Source organism: Microtus oregoni, unplaced genomic scaffold, assembly GCF_018167655.1.
Source record: "Microtus oregoni isolate MIOR12 unplaced genomic scaffold, Mior012 000038F_ref0000394, whole genome shotgun sequence".
NCBI classification, from domain to species: domain Eukaryota; kingdom Metazoa; phylum Chordata; class Mammalia; order Rodentia; family Cricetidae; genus Microtus; species Microtus oregoni.
The window spans coordinates 348,491-370,989 of record NW_024543097.1 but is presented as its reverse complement, the minus strand read 5'-3'; the positions used below and the strand labels follow the sequence as shown (position 1 = coordinate 370,989).

Sequence of the window (22,499 nt, the reverse complement as noted above, 5' to 3'; positions counted from 1 at the left end):
ATGGGAGAGTTCGTTATCAATAAGATGAAGATCAAAACTCCTTTTCAATGCACTATAGAGCTATCCCCACAGCAAGAACTCACACAGCTAAAATCACCTCAGTCAACCCATCTCCTCCCCAGTATACCTGCCCTTGGAAAAACAGGATCCTAGGATTGTACTCTCTCAGATTTTCTCCCCTAAATCAAAGGGATGCTCATCTATGTCCAGAAATCATTTCCACAGCATCTACGTTCCTATTGTCACTTCAGTTAACAATAGGTTGATGTCTTCTGGGAAAGGCTGCACAGGCACTCTAGAGCTCAGTGCTGAGTCATAAGACAATTTAGACCAGCATCAATGTGGGGACTTTGTTATCCATCCTCCACATCTATTACTGCTTTATTGTACCTATTCATAGTCCAGTGAAGTCACTAGGAAGCGTTCACACAATGGTCTGGCATTTTACCATTTTAAAAAGTATACAGTGTGAACCAGGTATCGTGACACATACCTGTAATCCTAACACACAAGAGGATGAGACGGTTCAGTGAGTAAAGACACTCACCACCAAGTCTGACAGCCCGAGTTCTCTCTCCAGACCCGCAAACGTGGGTGGAGATAGCTATTGCCAACTGTTTTCCAATCTTCATACGCATTATAAAATATTTTTAAAGCAGTTGAGGTGCAATCGGGGCAATGCACACCTGTAACCTGTGTCAACAAAAGGAGACTAAAGGATTACAAATTTGAGGCCAGCCTAGGCTATAGCAGAAAGTCATTCTCAAAAAAAAAAAACAAATAATAAAGGGTATATGTTAAAGCCCAGCAGTGGTGGAGCATACCTTTAATCACAGCACATGGGAAGCAGAGGCAAAGGCAGGTGGATCCCTGTGAGTTCCAGGGCCGCCTGATCTACAGAGAAAGTTCCAAAATAGCCAAACTACACAGAGAAACCCTGTCTTGAAAAACAAAACAACAACAACAACAAAAACCAGTGTATGCTGGAGTTGGACGCACACGCAGCATAGCTGTAGAGAACTTGCTCAACATGCGTGAGCAAGATCCTGTGCTTGATCGTGAGCGTCGCTGAAAGTGTACGGCATCTTTCAGGGTTAACCATTCACCCACATTTCACATCTAAATCATAATTTTAAAACTAATGAGATTGGTCACAAAATATTTCCATTTTTTTTCCTGTCGTCTCCTCTCTAAGAAACATACAAAAATTCCATTTGAATGGCAGAGAGCACAACAATACCACCAGAAACGCTGCCTGTTGCAGCTGGCAGCCGCTATTGCATAAACCCATAACTGGCCCGAGTGACGGTGGAGGGCGCAACCCTGAGTGGGACAGCTCTAAGAGGAAACCTGGGGGAGGGGGAACAGAAAGAATGTGAGAGCCACGGGGCGGGAGATGCACGGACAGCAAAAAGCGTCTTCTGTGCTTGACATAGCTGCTGTAATCAGGACTCACTGAAGCTGTAACAATCCACACAAAACCTGCACAAGATTGGGCCTGTCTACATTTAATCGTGGATGGGAGAGGGGCCCAAGAGGCCAGACCTTTCCCTGAGGGACTATTCACAGCTAATGGTTGATGGGGGAGGAGGGTGTCATTTTCTTCAGTGATGTAGTCACTGATGAGTGGCCAGTGCACCAGTAAATTACCTCCTACCCGTGCTCCAGCAAGAAACTCTAATTAAACTCAGTGGGTCACACAGAAGAGAAGACATGGAAATAGAAGGGGGGGGCTTGTTGATAAGGGTTTGAACTGGAGAGAAGGGACTGAGAGTGAAAACGACCAAAATTCTTTCTATAAATGTGGGAAACTGTCAAAGGATTTTTGAAAATTTGAAGATAGATGATAATGTCCTTGCTTCATCGCCTGTTCAAACAAAAAAGTCGCTGAAAAGCACGCGTTCTAAAGGTGGCTGGGTGAGTATGCTGCAGAGCTGGACAGGCGTTGTGAGGGGCTGCCAGGGTAACTGCGTGTGGAAACCAGAGTGCAGGGGAAGAGCCCGCAAGAGAGCAAATCCATATCACATGAGCAAACACAGTAGCTCATGTGTACAAAATTAGTAAATCATCAAATAGTGGTACAAACAAGAAAATTCTTTCTGCGTGTCAGATGTGAGCAAAGACATAGGAAGCAAGATCATGAACAGATCCTTGCCCCCTCCTTTTTATAATTTTTTAATTTTGAGAGAAGGGGTCTCTTGTAATCCAAACAGACTTGAAAATGGCTCAAACTTGCATCAACAGTGCTCACAGCCTGCTCCAGCACACACTTAACAACTGAGTTTCATCGCGCCAGCTCCACGAAAAGTCTGCTTTTCAGGCTTCCCACCATTGAACTCCCCTCACTGGCTTACTTGAGACAAAAAAAAAAATATATTCCATCTCCCCTATTTTTGGAGAACTGATCTCAGCCAAAAACTTAGCATATCCACCGGCACCGGCAGTCTTTTATGGACTGGCAGCAGTGTTGACTGTGTGTGTGTGTGTGTGTGTGTGTGTGTGTGTGTGTGTGTGTGGAGGAGCCCGGCAGCTCTCAGCTCTCTGCTCTCTGGGAGAGGCTGCCTCTCCGCCGAGCCATCGCGCGGTCCCCTTACCAGTCTTCAAATGTAGGCTTTTTCAGAGCCAGTGCACAACAGTGAAGAAACAAGATGCTGAATCTTGGGTGCTTTTGGTCCTGGGTTTGATTGTGTGTGTGTGTGTGTGTGTGTGTGTGTGTGTTGCTTTGTTTTGATTTGGCAAAGATTTCTCTTTTCTGTTTCCAGTCTTTTTTAAAGTAGGCACAGATTTGCTTACAATAAAAATCGATTTCAAGAACACATAAAAATTAAACCCAAACAATGAGATTAATTCTAGCAATCAAGAATGATGAAGAACACAGACAGAAAACTTACGGGCTGGCTGATGACCTGACGGCGAGATCGGTCCTCATTCTGCACATCACAGAAACCACACAGTGAGGTTTGTCCATGGAGCGCGGCACTCAGTACTTAATAACAATCGGCATAGACTCAAGTGCTCTTTACACACAGACAGCATCCATTTAAACTAAATACATTTTATTTTTTACAAGGTAATACAATTATAAGGCCACAATATTCCCTTTAGGCAAATCCCTGAAAGTAGTGATTTAATATCAGTGTTACTTATTCTTTTCAAATATAAATTATTTTAAACTAATTAACTCTATAAATAATTTTTAAATTCTGTAAACATCATTACTAGTATATTAAAATTATTTATAAAGTTTATATCTAATATCCAAAGAAAATTTACTGCCAAATGCTTAGTTGTCATCCATCTGCCAGACTTTCTGATTGATCCCACAGATATAATTATAGGTCATAATTTTAGTGTCTGTTCTCTCTTCTTACTAAATTAGGGACACTGTATCTATGAACAGGCAAACACAAGTGCTGCAGGCACCCAAAACTCACGAGCTGGTCAGTTAGCCATAAATCCTTCTGAAAAGATCCTGCTCCCCAACAAACCTCTCTCTTGGCGCAGTAATCCGAATCAGATCAAATCAAACCTAATTAGAAAAAGTCCGGGTTTAATGGATACCAGCACTCACATGTTTGTTCTCTGGGGTACAATTTAAATACCCTGTGGGAGTGGTCTTGAGCATCTCTAGGGAGGGAGTCATCATTTGGGGGGCTTTCTCTCAGAGGTGGAGTCTGGACTGAGGGCAACTCCCAGGGGAGGGGGCTTGGGATGGAACTTCCACCCAATCCCTCCAGACTCTTGGGTATAAGGATGCCAGGGGCTGGGGTGACGCTTCCAACCAAACACCATGCTAGGAGAGAGCAAGTTTGATCCAATTCCTCATCAAACGTACTGTACTGATGGAGGCTGTCATATGTCTTCCAATGTAAATCCCCAGTCCAACAGCCAAAGGAAAGGAGATCCAGAGAGACAAAGAAAAAGCTTTGTCCCCTTTCTGCCTGACGCTTGGTCCTCGTGCTGAAAGAACACTGTGCACTGGGTGTTTAAAATCGAACTCCTGGGGCCCATGAGATCGGCAAAATCGCCTGCTGTAAAAGCCCAGCAATCTGAGCTTGATCCAATGCCCACCATGGAAGTAGAACGCACACACAAATAAATTATATAAATTAATAAAATATCTTTTAAAAAAGGAACTCCAGTGGGTAATATTTTCTGACCTGCTTAAAATAATTATAAAATCTTCGTGAGACTTTTCTTTGAGACGTTCTCCACGTCTTGCCTTCTCTCGGACTGAGAGCTTTGCTTTCTTTCCTGTTGTGCACGACTTCTTCAAAAACACTGTTAATATCTTGCATCTGCGCGGGTTAGGCAGTCTGACACTCCAAGCGCACTCGGAGTTACTCCATCCACGCTCATGCTGGGAGCCTAGCAGTATGTTTTTTTCCTGCATCACCATTATACACAGAAGCCGAGGCTAACGTGAGACTGCTAACAGGAGCTAGCAGACTCTCTGAGGCCATCAGCTACAGCAGCTAGCGTCAGAGCTTCGTGAAGGTTTACATTCACTGAGGCTGCACCTCAGCGGCCCCAATCTCTCACCTTTAAGGTCTTTCTCAGAACATACTGGAGGGCATTCTCTTTTCCCCAGACTGAGAAGTTTAGATTCTCTGGTCTTTCTTAGATGCTGCAGTAGAGTTTCGATCAATTCACGAATTATCTTTCCTTTGTCATTTTCCCTCCCTTTCTTTTATAATCACCAAGAACACCTTTGAGAGGCAGAAGCAGGTGGATCTGCTGGCCTATGGGATGAGTTCCAGGACAGTCAGAGATGCGCATCTCAAACAAAAATTCCAATTAACATTTAAAACTCAACCTCAAAGAGATCTGAGCCTTATGCCTGTGTCTCTAATAGGAATTACGCTTACTCAGCAACCAGCAGAGGAAAGGACAGTCTGCTTGGTGGAGACCTTGTTAGCTACCCCAGAATCTAAGCCCACAGCCCTTCCATTCCTCACTCAGAGTATACGACGCGACGCGTGCTGTCAGGCTCTGCCACAACGCTTTTCTGGCAGCAGGTGCTGACTGCCACCCAGGCACCACAGAAGAGAGCTAATTGTTCCATGTAGACATAAGCTGCCATAAGGAAAACACTGAGGTTAATTTTATTTTCCACAAACTATATTCCTAAAAATTTAATCACTGGCATTCAAGTATCATGATATGCAAAGAGCATTAGAAAATTCCATAATGTCAGTGTTTGGGTTCAGGTTTTACCCCAGCCCCTGGAATCTTTATACCCAAAGAGTCTGGAATGTTTGAGTGGAAGTTCCATCCCAAGCCCACTCCCCTGGGAGTTGCCTCAGTCCAGTCTACCTCTGAGAAAGCCCACCAAACAATGCCCACTCCTCAAAAATACTCATGACCATTCCCACAGGGTATTTCAATTGTTCCCCAGAGAACAGTGGTTTCTGGTCTTCCTTCCCAGTCTCCTCTCTGGGGGGCTGGAGAGTCACCTGGGAGCATTAGTTTTCATTAAACCTGGGCTTTTTCTAATCTGGTTTGATTTGGTCTGATTCGAATTATTGCATCGGCAGAGAGGTTTATCAGGGTACAGAAACTTTTCAGTCGAAACACCAGAAAAGCTGTACTGTTGATTTTCTATAGTTCAGTGTGGGGGATTGTGCTCCTCCTTGGAGAATGCTGCCCCCCCTGCTTCTCACCCAGCTCGAACTCAGTTCCTAGTTTCTATTCTCTTTATTTTTAACTAGGGTGCCATGACACAAACGTGCCAGCGTGTGTCATGGAGTGTGTGCTTGCTACAACATGCATGTGTCCCAGCATGTGTGCGCCATGGTGTGTGCATCCCACAAGGGGAGCGTGAAGAGCAAAGGACAATTTAAGGATTTGGCTTTCTCCTTCCACAGAGTTCTGAGAATCTAAGTCCAGACTCAACGCATTTTTACCACTGAGTCGTAGTTCCTATATTCACAATAAAGCTGGAGGCAGCAGTTTGAGGAATGGCTTTTCCCAGGGTTAACTAGTTCTACAAATTTAACTCCAGCACGCCTGCCTTTGTTATGAAAAATGACCATTCTCTATTCACGGCTCCCAATCGCCTTTTAAATTGAGTATGTCCTATACCCTAAGGACTGTGACAGATCTACTCGTAGCTAAATGATAAGTGTTGGTTTTGGTTTAAAGATGTTTTGATGTAAAAGTTAGGGGAAAAAAACATTTCGACATATTTGTTTTTGCCAGAGGTTAACGTTGGAGGATGGGAAAAACTTGTTCCTTGGTATGGAAAAACATGCTTGTTTTCAATGTATGAATAATGGCTCTCACTCGTAAGTGGCTTTTAGACATAAAGCAAAGAAAAACCAGCCTACAGTTCACAATCCCAGAAAACCTAGACAACAATGAGGACCCTAAGAGAGACATACGTGGATCTAATCTACATGGGAAGTAGAAAAAGACAAGCTCTCCTGAGTAAATTGGGAGCCTGGGGATCATGGGAGAGGGTAGAAGGGGAAGGGAGACGAAAGGAGGAGAGTGGAGGAAAAACATATAGCCCAATATAGATAATTTAAGAAGGGGGGGCTAGAGAGATGGCTCAGTGGTTAAGAACACTTGACTGCTCTTCCAGAGGTACTGAGTTCAAGTACCAGCAACCATATGGGGGCTCACAACCATCCATGATGGGATCAGATTCAGCACTTATATACATAAAACGCACAAATAAATGAATCTTTACAAAAGAAAGAAAGAAAAGAAAAGGGGAGAACAAAAACAAACAAAACAAAAACCAAATAACAACAAAAAAACCAAATACAAAGAAGAGGAGGAAAAGGAACAGCAGCCGCAGCGGAGGGAAAGCCACTCAAGCCCTGCGACCTGGGAATGCCTGGTTTCTAACCAGCTTTGCTCTGCTCTGCTCATTCGGGTTTTTTTTTTTTTTTTTTTTTTTTTTATCCAAGAAGACCCATTGATCCAGCGTGTGAGGTTAGAATCTCATTTCTTCACAAAATCTGAGTTTACTGTACTAACATGACTGCCTGGACTGAATAAAGAGTTTTACCTGGGGACCATACAAAAAAAAATTTTTTTTTAAATAAATAAAGACGGTTGGAGCTAATCAGATCCAGGGGCTTGTGTGAAATTCATCTGGTATTCAGGACAATTCATCTCTTTACACTAAAGCCCCTTCCCTGTGTCAGGACCTGAACCCAAACTGCTCCCACAGGACGAGGGCAAAGGAAGCTTCAAAAAATCTGCCCAGTAGTGCAGCGGATCAAGTCTTTAATCCCAGCACTTTGGGAGGCAGAGGCAGTTGGATCTCTGTGAATTAGAAGCTGGCCTGAACTAGTTCCAGGACAGGATCCAAAGCTTCAGAGAAACCCATCTCAAAAAGCCAAAAAGAAAAGAAAGGAAGAAAAATCTTGCAAGCAATAATTTTCTTCACTATTTAGTTATTTCATGACTATTTCCACTATTTCTGCTGTGCATGCACGCAAGCACACACGTGCTCTAATTGCACATTCTTATAATAGTAGTACTCTTTTATATATGTATTTTATTTGTTTAAACAGTAGTACTCTTTTATTTGTTAACGTGGGGGGGGGGGTGATGATGGCACAGGCCTTTCATCCCAGGAGGCAGAGACAGGCGGATCTCTATGAGTTCAAGGCCAGCCTGGTCTACAAGCGCTAGTTTCAGGACAGGCTCCAAAGCTACGGAGAAAGACTGTCTCAAAAAACAAACAAAAAAAAAGTGAGAAAAAACAAAAAAAAATGTACAAACACCAATGTCGAGGTCAGAGAACATTTGTAGAATTCGATTCTCTCCTTCTGCCTTGTGGGTCAGCGAGTGGAACTTGGAGATCCTTCCGCTTGTCAGAAAGTACCTTTACCTTGATACTGTATCATATCTACAGCCCTACTGAACACTTTTGGAATAAAAGTATGGAAACTGGTGTTGCTTCCATCACCTCAGCGGTTGGGGGTTTTTGGGGTGGTGTGCTGGGAAGTTAGGTGGGCGCAGCGCTGAGCAATGCAGTGCAGTTTTGTCTCGCTCGGCTCGCGGTGGCCTGACCAGGGAGGCCCCTTGGCTGCCCGACTTTGGTCTGCAGCTCCCTGAGGGGAAGGGGAAGGAGCCGAGAAGGGAGAGCAGTGGTTCCAGGGAAGATTTAGCTCTTGACAAGTTGTGAAAGCAATGAAGGATGCTGAGACTACTTAACATTCAAATTACCCTCTGGTTTATCATCTGAAGAAGAGTGGACTTCTGGATGTCTAATCTACTCTATCTCTGTAGAATTAAACCACGAAAGTGAAACCTATAATCCCGGCCATCATCTATGAGCTCTAATTACATTACACTGATTTGAAACTTCCTCGGGGAATAAACAATGACATCGGCACTGGCTGACAGTGGAGGTTCCGTTCTGGAGCTTTGCAGCAACGGAGGCGAACTATCCCCCCCCCCACCCGCAGTGATTGTGGAGTCAGTCCCCAGTGCAAGATTAGAGCAGGGCTATGCTGCCCAGGTTCTGGTGTATAGCGGGGACACTTACATGGTGCAGAATGTGGCGGAAGAACAAGAGCTGAGACATCAGTTCACAGCAGTAATGCGGGCTGTACGGATAAGACAACTGAAGCTGCTGAAGCCCTTCATTCAAAGGTCCTGTGCAAGTGTTTGTCCCTCCAGAGTTTATCCAGACGTCATTACAGAGACTGTAGCGGGGGTGACCTAGGAAGAGTCTGAACCAACGGTGACTCACCTATTCCCACTTTACCACTTAGCCATGAACCAATGGAAAAGATAAAAGTTGGCCACAAGGCCGGGCGGTGGTGGCACGTGCCTTTAATCCCAGCACTCGGGAGGCAGAGGCAGGCGGATCTCTGGGAGTTCGAGGCCAGCCTGGTCTACAGAGCTAGTTCCAGGATAGGCTCCAAAGCCACAGAGAAACCCTGTCTCGAAAAACCAAAAAAAAAAAAAAAAAGAGTTGCTAGCAAAACAAAAATCCAGCAGTCACCAGGTACAAATGGGTCTCCTGGGCTAAGAATCAAGAAGAAAGTCAGAGATGGAAAGGAAGCACAACCTCGCTGTGGGAGTTGTCCCAAGTATATTAAATGGACTCAGACAGAAAAGAGCATAGTCAAACGTGTGGAAGCTTTGGAGAAAGCACAAGAAGAAACCAGATATGAACGATGAAACCATGGGACGAGCTTTGAGATACTACTACCGAAGGGCGATTCTTGCAAAGGCTGGAAGACAGCGGCTTGTGTGTCAGTCAGTTCAAGGACATGCCCAAAAACATAGTGGTCTTTTTCAACTGGAGAGGCAACTTCTGTCGCTCTCTCTTCTCCCCTTCCCTTCCACCTCCATAACTCACTAAATAAACTCTATACCCTCAAAAAAGACTAAAGTATCAGTGTTCAGATATGAATTATAATAGTTTATATATTCAATTATTTTAATTATATTCTATTTGTTGTACTCCGGTTTTAGGTAGGTTTTCTGAAATATAGAGATGAAATTTAAAAAAAAAGTATGGAAGAAGTAGACAGGGTGCTCTAGTAGGTGGCTGCCTAACTTAAATAAGACCTGGACAGGTTCAGGTTGTTGGGCCCAGCACCACAAAGAAAAAGAAAGAGTGCAGGGTGTATTTAGTTAGAACAATTAGAACACCACACAGTATATTTGCAGCCAGACAGAGTCAACAAGTCCACAGTGGTAAGCTGTTAGTCTGCTCTAGCCCCACAGATGACAGTCACCAACCACTACCTGAGAGGACACTGATGACACCTGTGTTCAGCAGTGTCCCCTGTTCTCCTCAGACCAGTATCAACAGGGAGCCAAGTGCTCCCAGTGCTACAGCGGAGAGTGCTTTGGAGAGTGAAGCTGGGTGCCCCTATGCCCCTATGCACAGTCCAGACACAGGTGTCCTCAATTCCCAACAGGAGTGGCACCCACAAGTGCCACTGAGATTTACAGATAAGACTGGGAAGTGTGACAGCCTGGGACTGCAAGGCTGCCCAGGAGACCTGGGTACAGCTCACTGCGAAGGGTTCCGAATGAGAACACTGGAGCCAGGAGGCTATCCTGGAGAAGACCGAGAATGTCGCTAGGATGCTCCCCTCCGCAAGCCGCTTGTCACCAGGGATGTTTCCTATTCGTTCTAGCCAACACACCTGATGATAACCTCTGATGCCTCCTTGTGCGACATTTTGTAAAATAGGCTTGAAACGATAAACATGTAGCTCTTGCAAGAATAGAAGGTCCATGTTCAGGAATGGAAGATCACTGATACTGCTGGAAACCCCACCTTGATAGAGGGCGAGAATGGCCACCTAGAGACAGCGCTGCTCACAGGCAGCAGGCCTCCTTGCCCCTCTCAACCTTAAGGTTGAGGGCTGTTCTCTTTTACACCCTCTTCTGAGCAAAAGTAACTTAATCTAAAAACAAAACACATATATCTATATATGTATATATATTTAAACTACAAACAGCATGTTCTTAAGTGGTTCCTATATAGTACATAAAACCACCAAAGATCATATGATTTAACAAGAACTAAATGAAACGAAGCATTTTGCTCAATATCCTTAGAATTAAAATGAACACAATACAAGAGTCACAATTGTATTACTATGTCTAATAATGCCAATGTTCTATCTTAATTTATCAGCGTTATTTTAGCACTGACTAATAAAATGCATCGTTTACAGAGCGTTCCACTCAGAATCAGATTTTCACATACATCAGGGAGACCCCTTAGCTTTGTTTCTTTGCAGCCCTAAGTTGGTGCAAGTGTTTTTGAGTCCTGAGAAACGGCACACTTGTCTTTCACTATCTGTGCTGCAGCTGATGGTCTCTCTGAATTCTCCTAAAAGGCTGTAGTGTTTTGTCTGTAGCAGTCTTTAAACTCACTCATTGGCCTGAAAGACAGTTTCCTTCCCTGTAAAACTGTATGGCTTCCAAATGATTCACAGCAAAGCACATGCAGTTTTGATGTACCCGTTCAAGGACAACTTTTATACTTTCCATTTGCAACATGCGCTGATAACAAAAAGGGCTTTTAAAACGTATTGCCCTTGAATTTCTACATTGTGTCTCACAATCCGGTGCCCCAGTTCGGTACACATATCAAATACAAATTCTATGTAGTTCAGCTGTCTGAACTAGCTCATAGAGAGCCTGGTCTTAATTTCCAGCACTAAAAACTAACAAAAACAAAAACCCAAATACTGGGCTTGGGAGATAAGGAACTTCCTTGCTGAGTTCAATTGCTGAAATCACAAGCGGGGGGTGGGGTGGGGGAACCAAATCCCACAAGTTGTCTTATGACTTCCACACAAACACTGTACCACACGCACACACGAACACACGGAGAAAAACAATCAAACGAATGTTAATTACAGCAACGACAAAATCTTCCACATCGAACTAAGCATTTGTAAAGCTGATTTTCAAGTGTTTCAAGCAGCTGTGTATCTGACGAACAAACAGAATCACTGCGAAAAACATAACCAAGAAATTACACAGTTGCTTGCTAGGTATATCCAATCAGATCCAAGTATTTGAAGTTACAAATACAATGTCAGTACAACAATATCAGACTGGCATTAAGTCACTGGGTTTCTAACAGGTCTAGCCTTCTTAGAATAATCCCACAGCCCTCCAATTCTGCCTTTGTTGGGCAGAAAACTTCTAACATGCATGTAGAAATAAACTGCTTGCGAATGCTCTGAGAAAGCCCATAAAAGACATTTGTTTTGTATACCCCTCCAAAATCTGTGCACCCAAAACCGCGTCCTGAGCTTACAAACCAACAAACTGTACTAATTTATTTTACATGGAGATCGTGTGCACCTTCCCTTGCTAGAAAACACTTAAACAGATAGGGACCTTTGGTGGATTTTTGTGCACAGATGAGCCACTATGGGTGGCTTTTTAGGTTGATAAGCTCACTATGAGGTCTGGAAGGAAACAGCCCCAAACAGCAGACAGAGGTGTAAAGTCGGGTATTTGCTCTGAACCCAAAGGAAGAAAGGCTGTGTGGGGTCAGGAGCACTGTGTGGGCCAGCGGTATGGATTTTGAATGGGGGTGAAAAAGCCAGTTTTTTTCTTACTCCTGTTGAGAATGGATGGCGGCAAATGTCGCAATGGCAATGGGTTTTTGATCCTACTGCACGTACTGACTTTGGGGGAGTCTAGGCAGTTTGGACGCTCACCTTACTAGACCTGGATGGAGGTGGGCGGTCCTTGGACTTCCCACAGGTCAGGGAACCCTGATCGCTCTTTGAGCTGATGAGGGAGGGGGACTTGATCGGGGGAGGGGGAGGGAAATGGGAGGCCATGGCGGGGAGGAGGCAGAAATCTTTAATAAATAAATAAATTTAAAAAAATAAAAACAAAATAGCCGGGCGGTGGTGGCGCACGCCTTTAATCCCAGCACTCGGGAGGCAGAGGCAGGCGGATCTCTGTGAGTTCGAGGCCAGCCTGGTCTACAAGAGCTAGTTCCAGGACAGGAACCAAAAGCTACGGAGAAACCCTGTCTCGAAAAATCAAAAAAAAAAAAAATAAAAAGAAAGAGAAAAAATAAATATATATATATATATATATATATATATATAGAGAGAGAGAGAGAGAGAGAGAGAGAGAGAGAAAGAGGGAGAGAGAGGGAGAGAGAGAGAGAATGGATGGCGGAGGGAGGGGGGAATGTGTTACCCTGTTGAGAACGCCCCAGTCTCCGGGTACCTTTTCAAATCCTTTGACTCTCATTGCAGACTCCCTCTTTACTTTCAGTTGGAGGTTCTGATCTCTGGTACTACGTGAGCCCCTTCTCTGTTGTGGTCCTCCAGGAGCCTCTTCATCTTTTGGTCCTACTTCAGGCTCTACCTATGGATTCTCCCTCTAGCATTTCTCCTTATTCCTCCTCCTCTATTCCACATGCCCTGTCAACAGTGACTTTAGCTTCCCCTCTGATAATAAGAGGGAAGGCAAGAGCTAGCTCAGGCCAGACCCTGTTGGGCAAAGGGGAGGGGCCCAGCCCAGTCTAGGTTATAGGCATTGCAGACAGCGACCCAGGGTTTCTGGTAACCAACAAACATACAGCATCTCCTCTGGTACAGTGAGGATCTAGGATCAGAAGATCAAGAGACAGTGAACTGGAGACTAGTCTACACAAACAGGGATGAATCACAGAGGGAGACCTGCTTTTTGCTCAAAAGTGTAAAAAACTCCAAGGTCCCTAGGGCCCCTCACAGATCTACTGATTGGACTAATACTGGCCCGCTTCGACAGAGGATTGAGTAACTTCTAGCAGAGTGTGGCCATGGACCAAATCCAGCGTAGAGTGGGTGTTTTATGAAAGCTTCAGATGGGAGAACATTGTCTAGGAACTTTGCTGCAAGTGGAAGGGGATGTTAAAGACTTGGTTTCCTCATATGGCTGCCCAGACCTCATCCTTAGGAGGTAGCAAGCATCCAACAAACAAGCACTTTCCAAGTCACCACAGTGACTCAGTTGCTTCCTTCTCCTGCGCCTCATGGAGAAGATAGGCCACACATAGATAGGATGTTCTGTGTCGAAACCAAAGCAGCCCTGGCATCTGACACAATGGCCAGCTATGAACCTCACCTGGATTCATAGCCCTCCCATTTGTAGCCCTCCCTCAGTCCCCCATTTGTAACTCCGCCTCCAGCCACAGTTCCCAAGGCACTGCAGCCAGCATTGGTGTCACCCTTGTCCTCCAGAAGAGAGGAACACCCTTCACCCACTCTGCCCCAGGCACTCCGATCCCACCAGCTGCTCTGTCTCCTGTCAGCCCCATGACCTGAAGAAACCATCTGGAGAGGGGCCTTGCTGCCACAGTTTACCAGTAATGCTGCTGCCATCAGATTGGAGCTGCACCTTCTGTCCCCCTGCTCTACCTGCCCCAGAGAGATGATTAAGGACACCTGGAGCCACAGCTGACCAGCCATCCTGCAGGTGCCCAGGTCCTTAGCCCCTGGCTCAGCTTTACAACTGTCCTCTGATGTCCAATTTGTGTAAATACTATGTTTATGTGTATTTTAATTGACTTTTAAGGTATTTGTGAGAAAAAAATAAATCCTTTATGATTAAAGACATTTTTTTACCTAAAAAAATACATTTGAACAATTATTATGAAAAGTCAACTGCAAATCTGAAAAGTCAAATGTAAAATTGGGAGAGCTGTTGAAAATTTGTTTATTTTTAATGTTTGTTGGAAATATATGTTTCCGGGGGTTTTGTTTTTGTTTATTTGGCTGTTGTTTTGGGTTTTTTTGTTGTTGTTGTTGTTTTTTGGCTTTAACTGTTTACTTGGATTTTAGAATTGATACATGGGTGTTTTTGTTTGTTTGGGATGGGTCTTATGATAGAAAAGGTGAAGAAACCACTAATTTATCCAGATTCTTATGAAGGAAACAGTTGAGACCCCCCCCAAGAGCAGATGCAAGCAATCGCGGGTCTATGGGACCCCATTCCTTCACTGGTGGCTGCTGCCTAGATACCTCCTTACCCTACTGTTTTGGAGCTGCTTCAGGATTCACTGCTCTCCAGGCTCCTGAAATTCTCTCCGAAGTTACTCTCCCAGCGTTCCCTTAGCACGACCAAATCAGAACAGAGCTTAGCTGTTTCCGCTCCTGTCAATAAGTATTGAACAAAATCCGTTTTTACCATTTTATTTTTTTTTGACATTTGTGTGTGTGTTGGCGGGGTGGGGGTGCACTCACTCCTGATATGGAACACTACAGGGGGCAGAGAGTCTGTTCTCTCTCCCTTTGGTGAATTCTGGGCTTCACACTCAGGTTGTCAGGTTTGGCCACAGCGCCTTATTGCTGAGTCACTTCACTGGCCAGGTTCCTACCGCTCTAAGCTACTACAACAGATTTGAATGGAAACACAGTCCTATGGAGAGCCGACCCGCATTATTCTGGGTGTCTCTTGAAAGACACCTCTAAACTAGACTTCTTCCTCAGGGCTCCATGGACTCAGTGGGGTTCTCCACTAACCCTAGATGGTTTTTCTTGATTCCCTATAAGGGCTTTCTGACTTCTCTGTGTGGCCCAGTTGCTCTCACGGGAATGTCACTTCAATTCACTCTTTTGGGTCAAATCTTTGCTTTTGCGACCTTTACCACTACTATACTAACATTATTTGTTTCTTTCTCACTAGCAAAACTTGAATTACAATGACCCTTCTGGGGCTCCTAAGTTATCCTCCAATAATCCACCTATGGAGAGGCAGAGCAGCAAGCAAAACATCTTATACAAGATGAACTGCTTGTCACATCTGGAATGAGGAAATGGGGAAAGTCACCAAATACTTCGGATATCATTTAAATTATTAATGCTTTAAAAAGCAAATTTCTTCCCCGTAAGCCCTGCAGCAGCTCCAAACTCCATCAAATATCATAGGCACACACCGCGGCAGTCCCAGCAACTCCAAACTCCATCAAATATCTTAGGCAGCCACCGCTGCCGTCCTACCATTTAAACCTTTGCATTGCTATGACGTTCACACCACCCAAGGATTGCTCCCAAACCCCCAAGACTAAATTAAAATTTACCAAATGATTTAATGGAATTGTTCTTGGACAGACTTTCCATAATTGTTTCACCCATAGGGAATGCATCCCGCCATTGAAGCGACTTAAAATCTTCTATTTGGATCAAAAAAAGGCAAATGCATTGACATTTTTAAGGACCTTCGGGGATCAAGAATTCTTTTAGTGCCAGGCGGTGGTGGTGCATGCCTTTAATCCCAGCACTAGTGAGGCAGAAGCAGGGGGATCTCTGTGAGTTCAAAGCCAGCCTGGTCTACAAGAGCTGGTTTTAAGACAGGCTCCAAAGCAACACAGAGAAACCCTGTTTTCAAAAAAAAAAAAATATTCTTCCTGGCTCCTGCGGTAAAATGGAGGATTAGAAAACCCTGCATAGCACCATCTGATCTAGTCCAACGAAATTGACTGTGTATGTAGTCAAAATTATGGACAGAAAGGACAGTCCTGAGAAAATCTTCTATCACCAACAAAAACTGGAAAGATCACTGGCTCAGACCCGATTTCTTGAACAGTCTCAGCTCTGGCTGCAACTACTGTAAATCTCAAACCAGGGCAGAAGCCCTTGAGCCTCGTGTTCTCTCTCAACCATTGTAAATGGTCTCAAACCAGTAAGCTCAGGCAGCCACGCACTCGGGTGCGCCTTAACATTAACTAGCAAAATGTCAGTCTTGTAAATGTAATGTAAAGTTTTACGTGGGTAGTACTTTAGGAAAAAATTAAATACAAAAGGTAGGTGTTTGGGCACTGCAATCAAAATAATTAGGAAAAACACAACAAGCTCCAAAATTGAGCACGTCACCAAATGATTGCCGGCACTGTGAAGAAAGCTGGCACAGGATCCTGAGTCATTCGCTTTCAAAAACCCTGTGAATTCATTCTTATAATAACCTCCCACGCCTCAGCAAGTGAATGTTCAGCCTCCTCAGCCAAAAGGTGATAATCCTTGAACGAAGCCAAGGGAAGCCTACCTCCTCCCCCCCCCCCCCCCCCACTGTCCTTCCTGTATTTACCAGTGAGCAAGGGTTTTAATCATCAGCTTCAAAATTCCCCACTTTCTAAACCTCCTGGCATTCCAGGGGCCACGGAAAGTTCCACAGAAGTTCCCTGTTAGTTCAACCATTACAGAAAATGTTAAAAGGAACTTTCTGACGAATCGTCCTACCAAAATTCGTTTTCCCCTAATGGGCTATGCCTTGATTCGCCTCCAGCGGACGGTTTTACCTGGATTCCCTGAGTTCCTCTTTGCCCTCACCCTCTCTTCTTTAGCGAGGATGCGAAGTCGCAGGCCTTTAATCCCAGCACTCATGAAGCTGAGGCTGGTGGATTCCGAGTTGGAAACGAGTTTGGGCTATAGAGTGAGTTTCAGGACATTCAGAGCAGCACAGGGCAAACCGTTACCTTTTATGAATCGGTGTGTGAGCCGAGGTTGGGGAGCCGAGGTTGGGGCCACGAGGGGCCGCGGCGGGCCACCCAAAGCCTTGGCGGGTGGGAGGCCGAGGCGGGTGAGAGCAGACGGAGAAAGCCGGAGTAGAGGTTTTTTACTGGGTTATGAAGGTGGAAGGCAAGGAGGGAAGGAGGAGAAGGGAGGAGAAGAGAGAGAGGCTGAAATTTCCTCACAAGAAATAAAAGGGCTGGAGGTGAGGCGGGAGGTCGGGGAGTCCAGGGACCTGCTTGACTCTGCAGAAGGAGGGGGGGGGGAAGTTGGGAGTGGGCGGAGCTTTTCTCTTAAAGGGACAGGATTCACAGGTGACGGACCAGGCCTGCAGATTGCAACGGAAACCCTGTCTCAAAATACAAAACAAATCAAAACGATTTCAGTCAACTGGAGAGACGGTAAAAGCACTGGCTGCCATCCTGAGAACCCATATAAGAGAAGGAAACAACGGAGTGCCCCCCACACACAACTTCTGTGAGGGCACTGTGGTACTTAGGCCCGCATTACTGTGTGCAGGCACGTGTGTGTTTTTGAGCGAATCCGTCTGCGCACGCAATAAACAAACAAGCGTAGTTAAAAATATTTTTGTATCGACAAGAGCCAAGTATACCATATGGGAACATACCCAGAGAAACCAAATCGTATAATAAAAGCACACACAAGCACACACAGAGACGCACGCACACATTTATCAACTTATTATCCACGATAGCCAAGTTATGGAGTGGGTAAAGAAAGTGGAATACACAAACACGACAGAGCATTCATTATGCTCGAACAAAGAAACAAATCATGCCACCTACAGGAAAATGTTTGGAATCAGAGATCTAAGGATAAGAAAAATGCATCCGATTCAGGATGAAGATTATTTTTACTCACATACAGAGGTCACATATCTTTTTTAAAGACAGGAAAGAAGGAGTAGTATCTGAGAAAAAGAGAAGGGAATGGCAGAAGAAACAGGAGGTGTGAATATGACCAAAAAAAAGCGTTATATGTTTGTATAGAAATGTCAAAACAAAATCCATAATTTTGTACAACAAATACAAAAATAAAAAGCAAAAAACCATCAATGTAGCTCCATAGTAAGACAATTGCAGAGCACACACAACTCTGGGCTCAAATTCCAGCAGCAGAAGAAAAACCATTAACATAGAATCGCTTCAGTGCTCCAAAATGCTACAGGCACCCAGCATACAAGATCCTGAATACCAGTTGCCCAGGGACAAACTGAGTTTAGGTGGCAGAGCAGTGAAGGCAGCCAACTCTACCCGACGAAAGTCTAAATGAACCTGAAAAGCAGTCGACAGAGGACAAATCCGGGCAAAAGCACTTACTGGCAGTGCAACAACAAAGCTAAATTTCCAACTGAAAGGAAAGAACCGACCTCTGCTCTGCCGTTGTCCTTGGACTCCAAATGTGCACTCTAAATACACATACACAATCAATACAGTAGCTGATGTGAAAAGAACAAATATTATAAACAAAAAAATTCAAGGAAAAAAATTATGAGGAACAAAAGGACAATAACTAACTTAAATCAACCAAGAACAAAATCTACCTTCAGAAGAGAGGAATAAAAACCATGGCAGCCAAGCAGTGATGGAGCGGGTCTTTTAGCTCCAGGACTCTGAAGGCAGAGGCAGCCAGAGTGATACAGTGAGACACTGTCTAAAAAAATAAATGAATAGATAGATAGATAGATAGATAGAGCTTTAAAATGTGAAATGCCAATATCTGGGAAGCTGAAAAGACAAAGACCAACTAATACCATGCATCCTGTCTTCCCCCGGGCTCATTTACCTTCTGTGAATTCTGACAGTCCCTTTTTCAGTGCTGAGAACTGAACCCTTCCACACATGCCAGCTAAGAGTTCAACCACTGAGCTATACCTCCCTGGCCTCTAAATGAATATTTTTACCAACTGTTTGATAAACGCTCTGAGCCGGACAGTGGTAGCACCCACCTTTAATCCCAGCACTTGGAGGCAGAGGGAGGCAATCTCTGTGAGTTCAAATCCAACCTGATTTACAAGAGCTAGTTCCAGGACAGACACCAAAGCTACAGAAAACCTTTGTCTTGAAAAATAAAATAAAAAATAAACGCTCTAAAAACATTTTGTAGGTGGGGTTTTACTTCACTCTATTTTCAAGTCGGTGGCTTTTTTTTTATTGACTTTTTCCCTTTAAAACAAAATCACTTGCTGTTTTGAACAACCAGAAAGTAACAGTGTTGAATGATGTTAAAGCAGTGTCTTGTGTCTGCTTGCCACTCTGTGCTGGGTGAGTGCAGCTCCTGGTGGATCTGATAACACACAACACAAAGCTGTACTGGACGGTCATGGTCATGGTCACTGACCCTGCCTCAGCATCCACTCTCAGTCTCACATGGACCTTTACACAGTTGTCCCAGCCTCCCTAGGTGATGGGTAGAGTCCACTGCCTTATACCACCCCGTCCTGGAGCCACCTCCTGAGAGAACAGCTGGATATAATTTACTTGATTTACTGAATTGTCCCCAAGTCCCTTATAGAGAGTTCAGACTCCCTACTCTGGCTACCTCTGCCACAGAGCCTCATTCTGCCCGCTCAAAGTCCCCAACTAAGACTCCCCCACGGGAATCCTGCTGGGGTAATATCCTGTGCTTATCCCCCCCCCCCCACCACCACCCCTGACTACCCTGTCCTCCTCTCCTTCTGGCCCCCTCCCACTGTCTGCTACTCTGTTCTGGGCAGCTTCTCCTTCCCACTGGCTCTGCAGGGCCCTTGTTCTCTAGGATCTGTAATTACCACAGAGATTCTCTTCTCCCCTGGGCTTTGTTGTCCTGCCTGCTCCTTTCTCACCTGAGCCGCACTTGGAACCTGCTCTCTTACCACTAGGGCTGTTTTAGACAGTAACTATCTCCCTAGATAAGCTGGGGAAAAACTAGACAAGGCCCGTGGGCTGCTGGTATACAGACACACACAGACGTAGGTGATGGGCTTCAGAATTAGGACTTTAAGTTGGAGGAGAAAGCGATATGTAGACATCAGGAACTATGCTTCGTATTTTAAATTTTCATCTTTTCCTGCATTAGCAATAGAACAAACACTTCAGACATCGGGCAGAGCATCAAACCACAGCCCTCAGTCAGCCACATAATCACCAAGAGGAAAAAAAAAATGGTACTCTGCTGTGCGGTGTGTTGCTAAGAAACAATATGCAGTAGCTTAGGCGAATTCAATCTGTTTTCAATTTAAGATGTGTTCATCTTACAATGCGTTTATCAAGGTGTCACCTCATTATGAATCAAGGCTCATCTGCAAAGTAAGTTCCCCCTGTGAAGAACACCTGATCACCAGCCTGACACTTAACCATCATTAGCCACAGTAGCATCCAGAGAAAAACACACTGGAGCACCCAAGACCAGCTCCCTGGAATCTTGTCAGCTCAAAGCTAAGTCTGTCTTCCTGCCACAACGAAATCAGAGGAAAACACAGGCACACGGTGAAGAGTGTGCGCTTGTGAACACAAATGTCCGCAGGTAGCTCTTCCACACCCAGTCCCAGAACCCCCTACTGGAAACACAGGGCTCTGCCACTGAAGGTCTGGAGCTGTTTTGCATGCTGCACAACATAACTCCCCAGTCACCTCCTCTTCTACCCCAAAGCATTCTGCTGATTGCAGTACCATAAATCCTTCCAGAAATGGCATTTCTGATCTTATGTGGACAGACAGACAGATCGCAGAGAGCAAAGGGCCTCCCTCTTGCCAAAGGAGAGCCAGCCAGATGGGAGCTGATGGCCAGGTCAGGGGCTGAGGTGTACAGGTTTACAGTACATTAATTCCCACAGGGAAAGAATGCAGAACAAGGTCCCTGTACCCACCAAGTGGATATTTCCTGCAGGGCCAGCCCTAGCCTATGCTCTCTGTGGGGAATAGCTCACAGCTGGAAACCAATGGCATCACCACGGGACAAGTATGGAGACTGTGCTACTTATTTGGGGCCTTCCTTCTCTTTGCCGCTCTGACCCTAAGGAGGAGACCTCAGAGCAGGAAGCAACTGTTGGGAGCAAGGGAAGTCAGAATGCAGACTGGAGACTGCAACCCACAGCACGGATTGCTGGACAGTACCAGGAGCTTGGCAAATGTCCAGAGTGAGGGGAGTCTACTTGAGATGCCTAGAAATAAGCCATTCTAAAGACTTTTCTTGAGGGAAAAAAAAGGGGATTCCAGGAGAGCCAGGGCTACACAGAAACCTCAGCACTGGGGCAGGGAGGAGGTATGCCGGGATGGAGATTTGTGGTAAGCACTAGCACTAGCTAATTCTTCACAAAACCCAGCACCACACCTACAAAGGTAAAGACTCATCATCTTATAGTAGGGGGCTCAAGAGCCCTGGTTTGGACTTCAGGTCTGTCCCGTTCCACAGTCCCTCCTCCTGACTGAAGAAGACTGTTCCTAAGATTGAGGCTCCTGGTGAAGAAAAGCCTAAAACAGCAAAACAAATCAAAACAGAAACAGAAAAGATGTTGGTCAGAAAACCTCAAAACCAAATTATAAGAATATGTAGTTTTTTAAATTTTATTGATTTTTATTGAGCTGTACACTTTTTTTTACTCCCCTTCCTGTCTCTCCCCTCCTCTTCACCCCTCTCCCAAGATCCCTATGCTCCCAATTTACTCAGGAGATCTTGTCTTTTTCTACTTCCTGTGTAGATTAGATCTATGTATGTCTCTCTTAATGTCTGCATTGTTGTCTAAGTTTTCGGGGATTGTGGTTTGCAGGCTGGCTTTTTTGCTTTATGCTTAAAAACCACATATGAGTGAGTACATGTGATAATTGTCTTTCTGGGTCTGGGTTACCTCACTCAAAATGACGTTTTCAAGATCCATCCATTTTCCTGCAAATTTCAAGATGTCGTTTTTTTTTTTTTTCTGCTTTGTGGTACCTCATTGTGTAAATGTACCACATTTTCCTTATCCATTCTTTGGTCGAGGGGCTTTTAGGTTGTTTACAGGTTCTGGCTATGACAAACGACGCTGCTATGAACATAGCTGAGCACAGGTCCTTGTGGCACTATTGAGGACCCTTTCGGTGTATACCAAACAGCAGTCATGCTGGGTATTGAGGCAGGTTGTTTTCGAATTTTCTGAGACATCACCAGACTGATATATAATAGAATGGAGAGTGTAGGGAAAAAGAAATCAGGAAGAATTGGCGCCATAATCAGCACCTAGCTGAAATGTTGCTAAGGGCAACAGTGGAACAGGAGCAGCAGTGCCAGGCCACAGATGCCTATAATGCCAGGCTGCTGGAGAGGAAAATGACACATTAAGAGATAATAAGGGAAGCCCCCTCCCAAAAAAAAAAAATCAATGTGTTAGAAACTCCCCCTAGTGCTGGGGAGATGGCTCAGTGGTTAAGAGAACTATTTGTTCTTCCAGAGGACATTGGTTCAATTCTCGGCATCCACGTGACAGCTCGCAACTGTCTGTAACTCCAGTTCCAGAGGATCCAACACCCTTATACAGACATACATGCAAGCACAATACCA

The 22,499-nt window shown here is 44.8% G+C and overlaps 1 pseudogene; it reads left to right on the top strand.

The window, feature by feature from the left end:
• The first annotated feature begins 12,842 nt into the window (after positions 1-12,842).
• LOC121433361 lies at positions 12,843-13,891 on the top strand (annotated as a pseudogene).
• Positions 13,892-22,499: the final 8,608 nt, after the last annotated feature.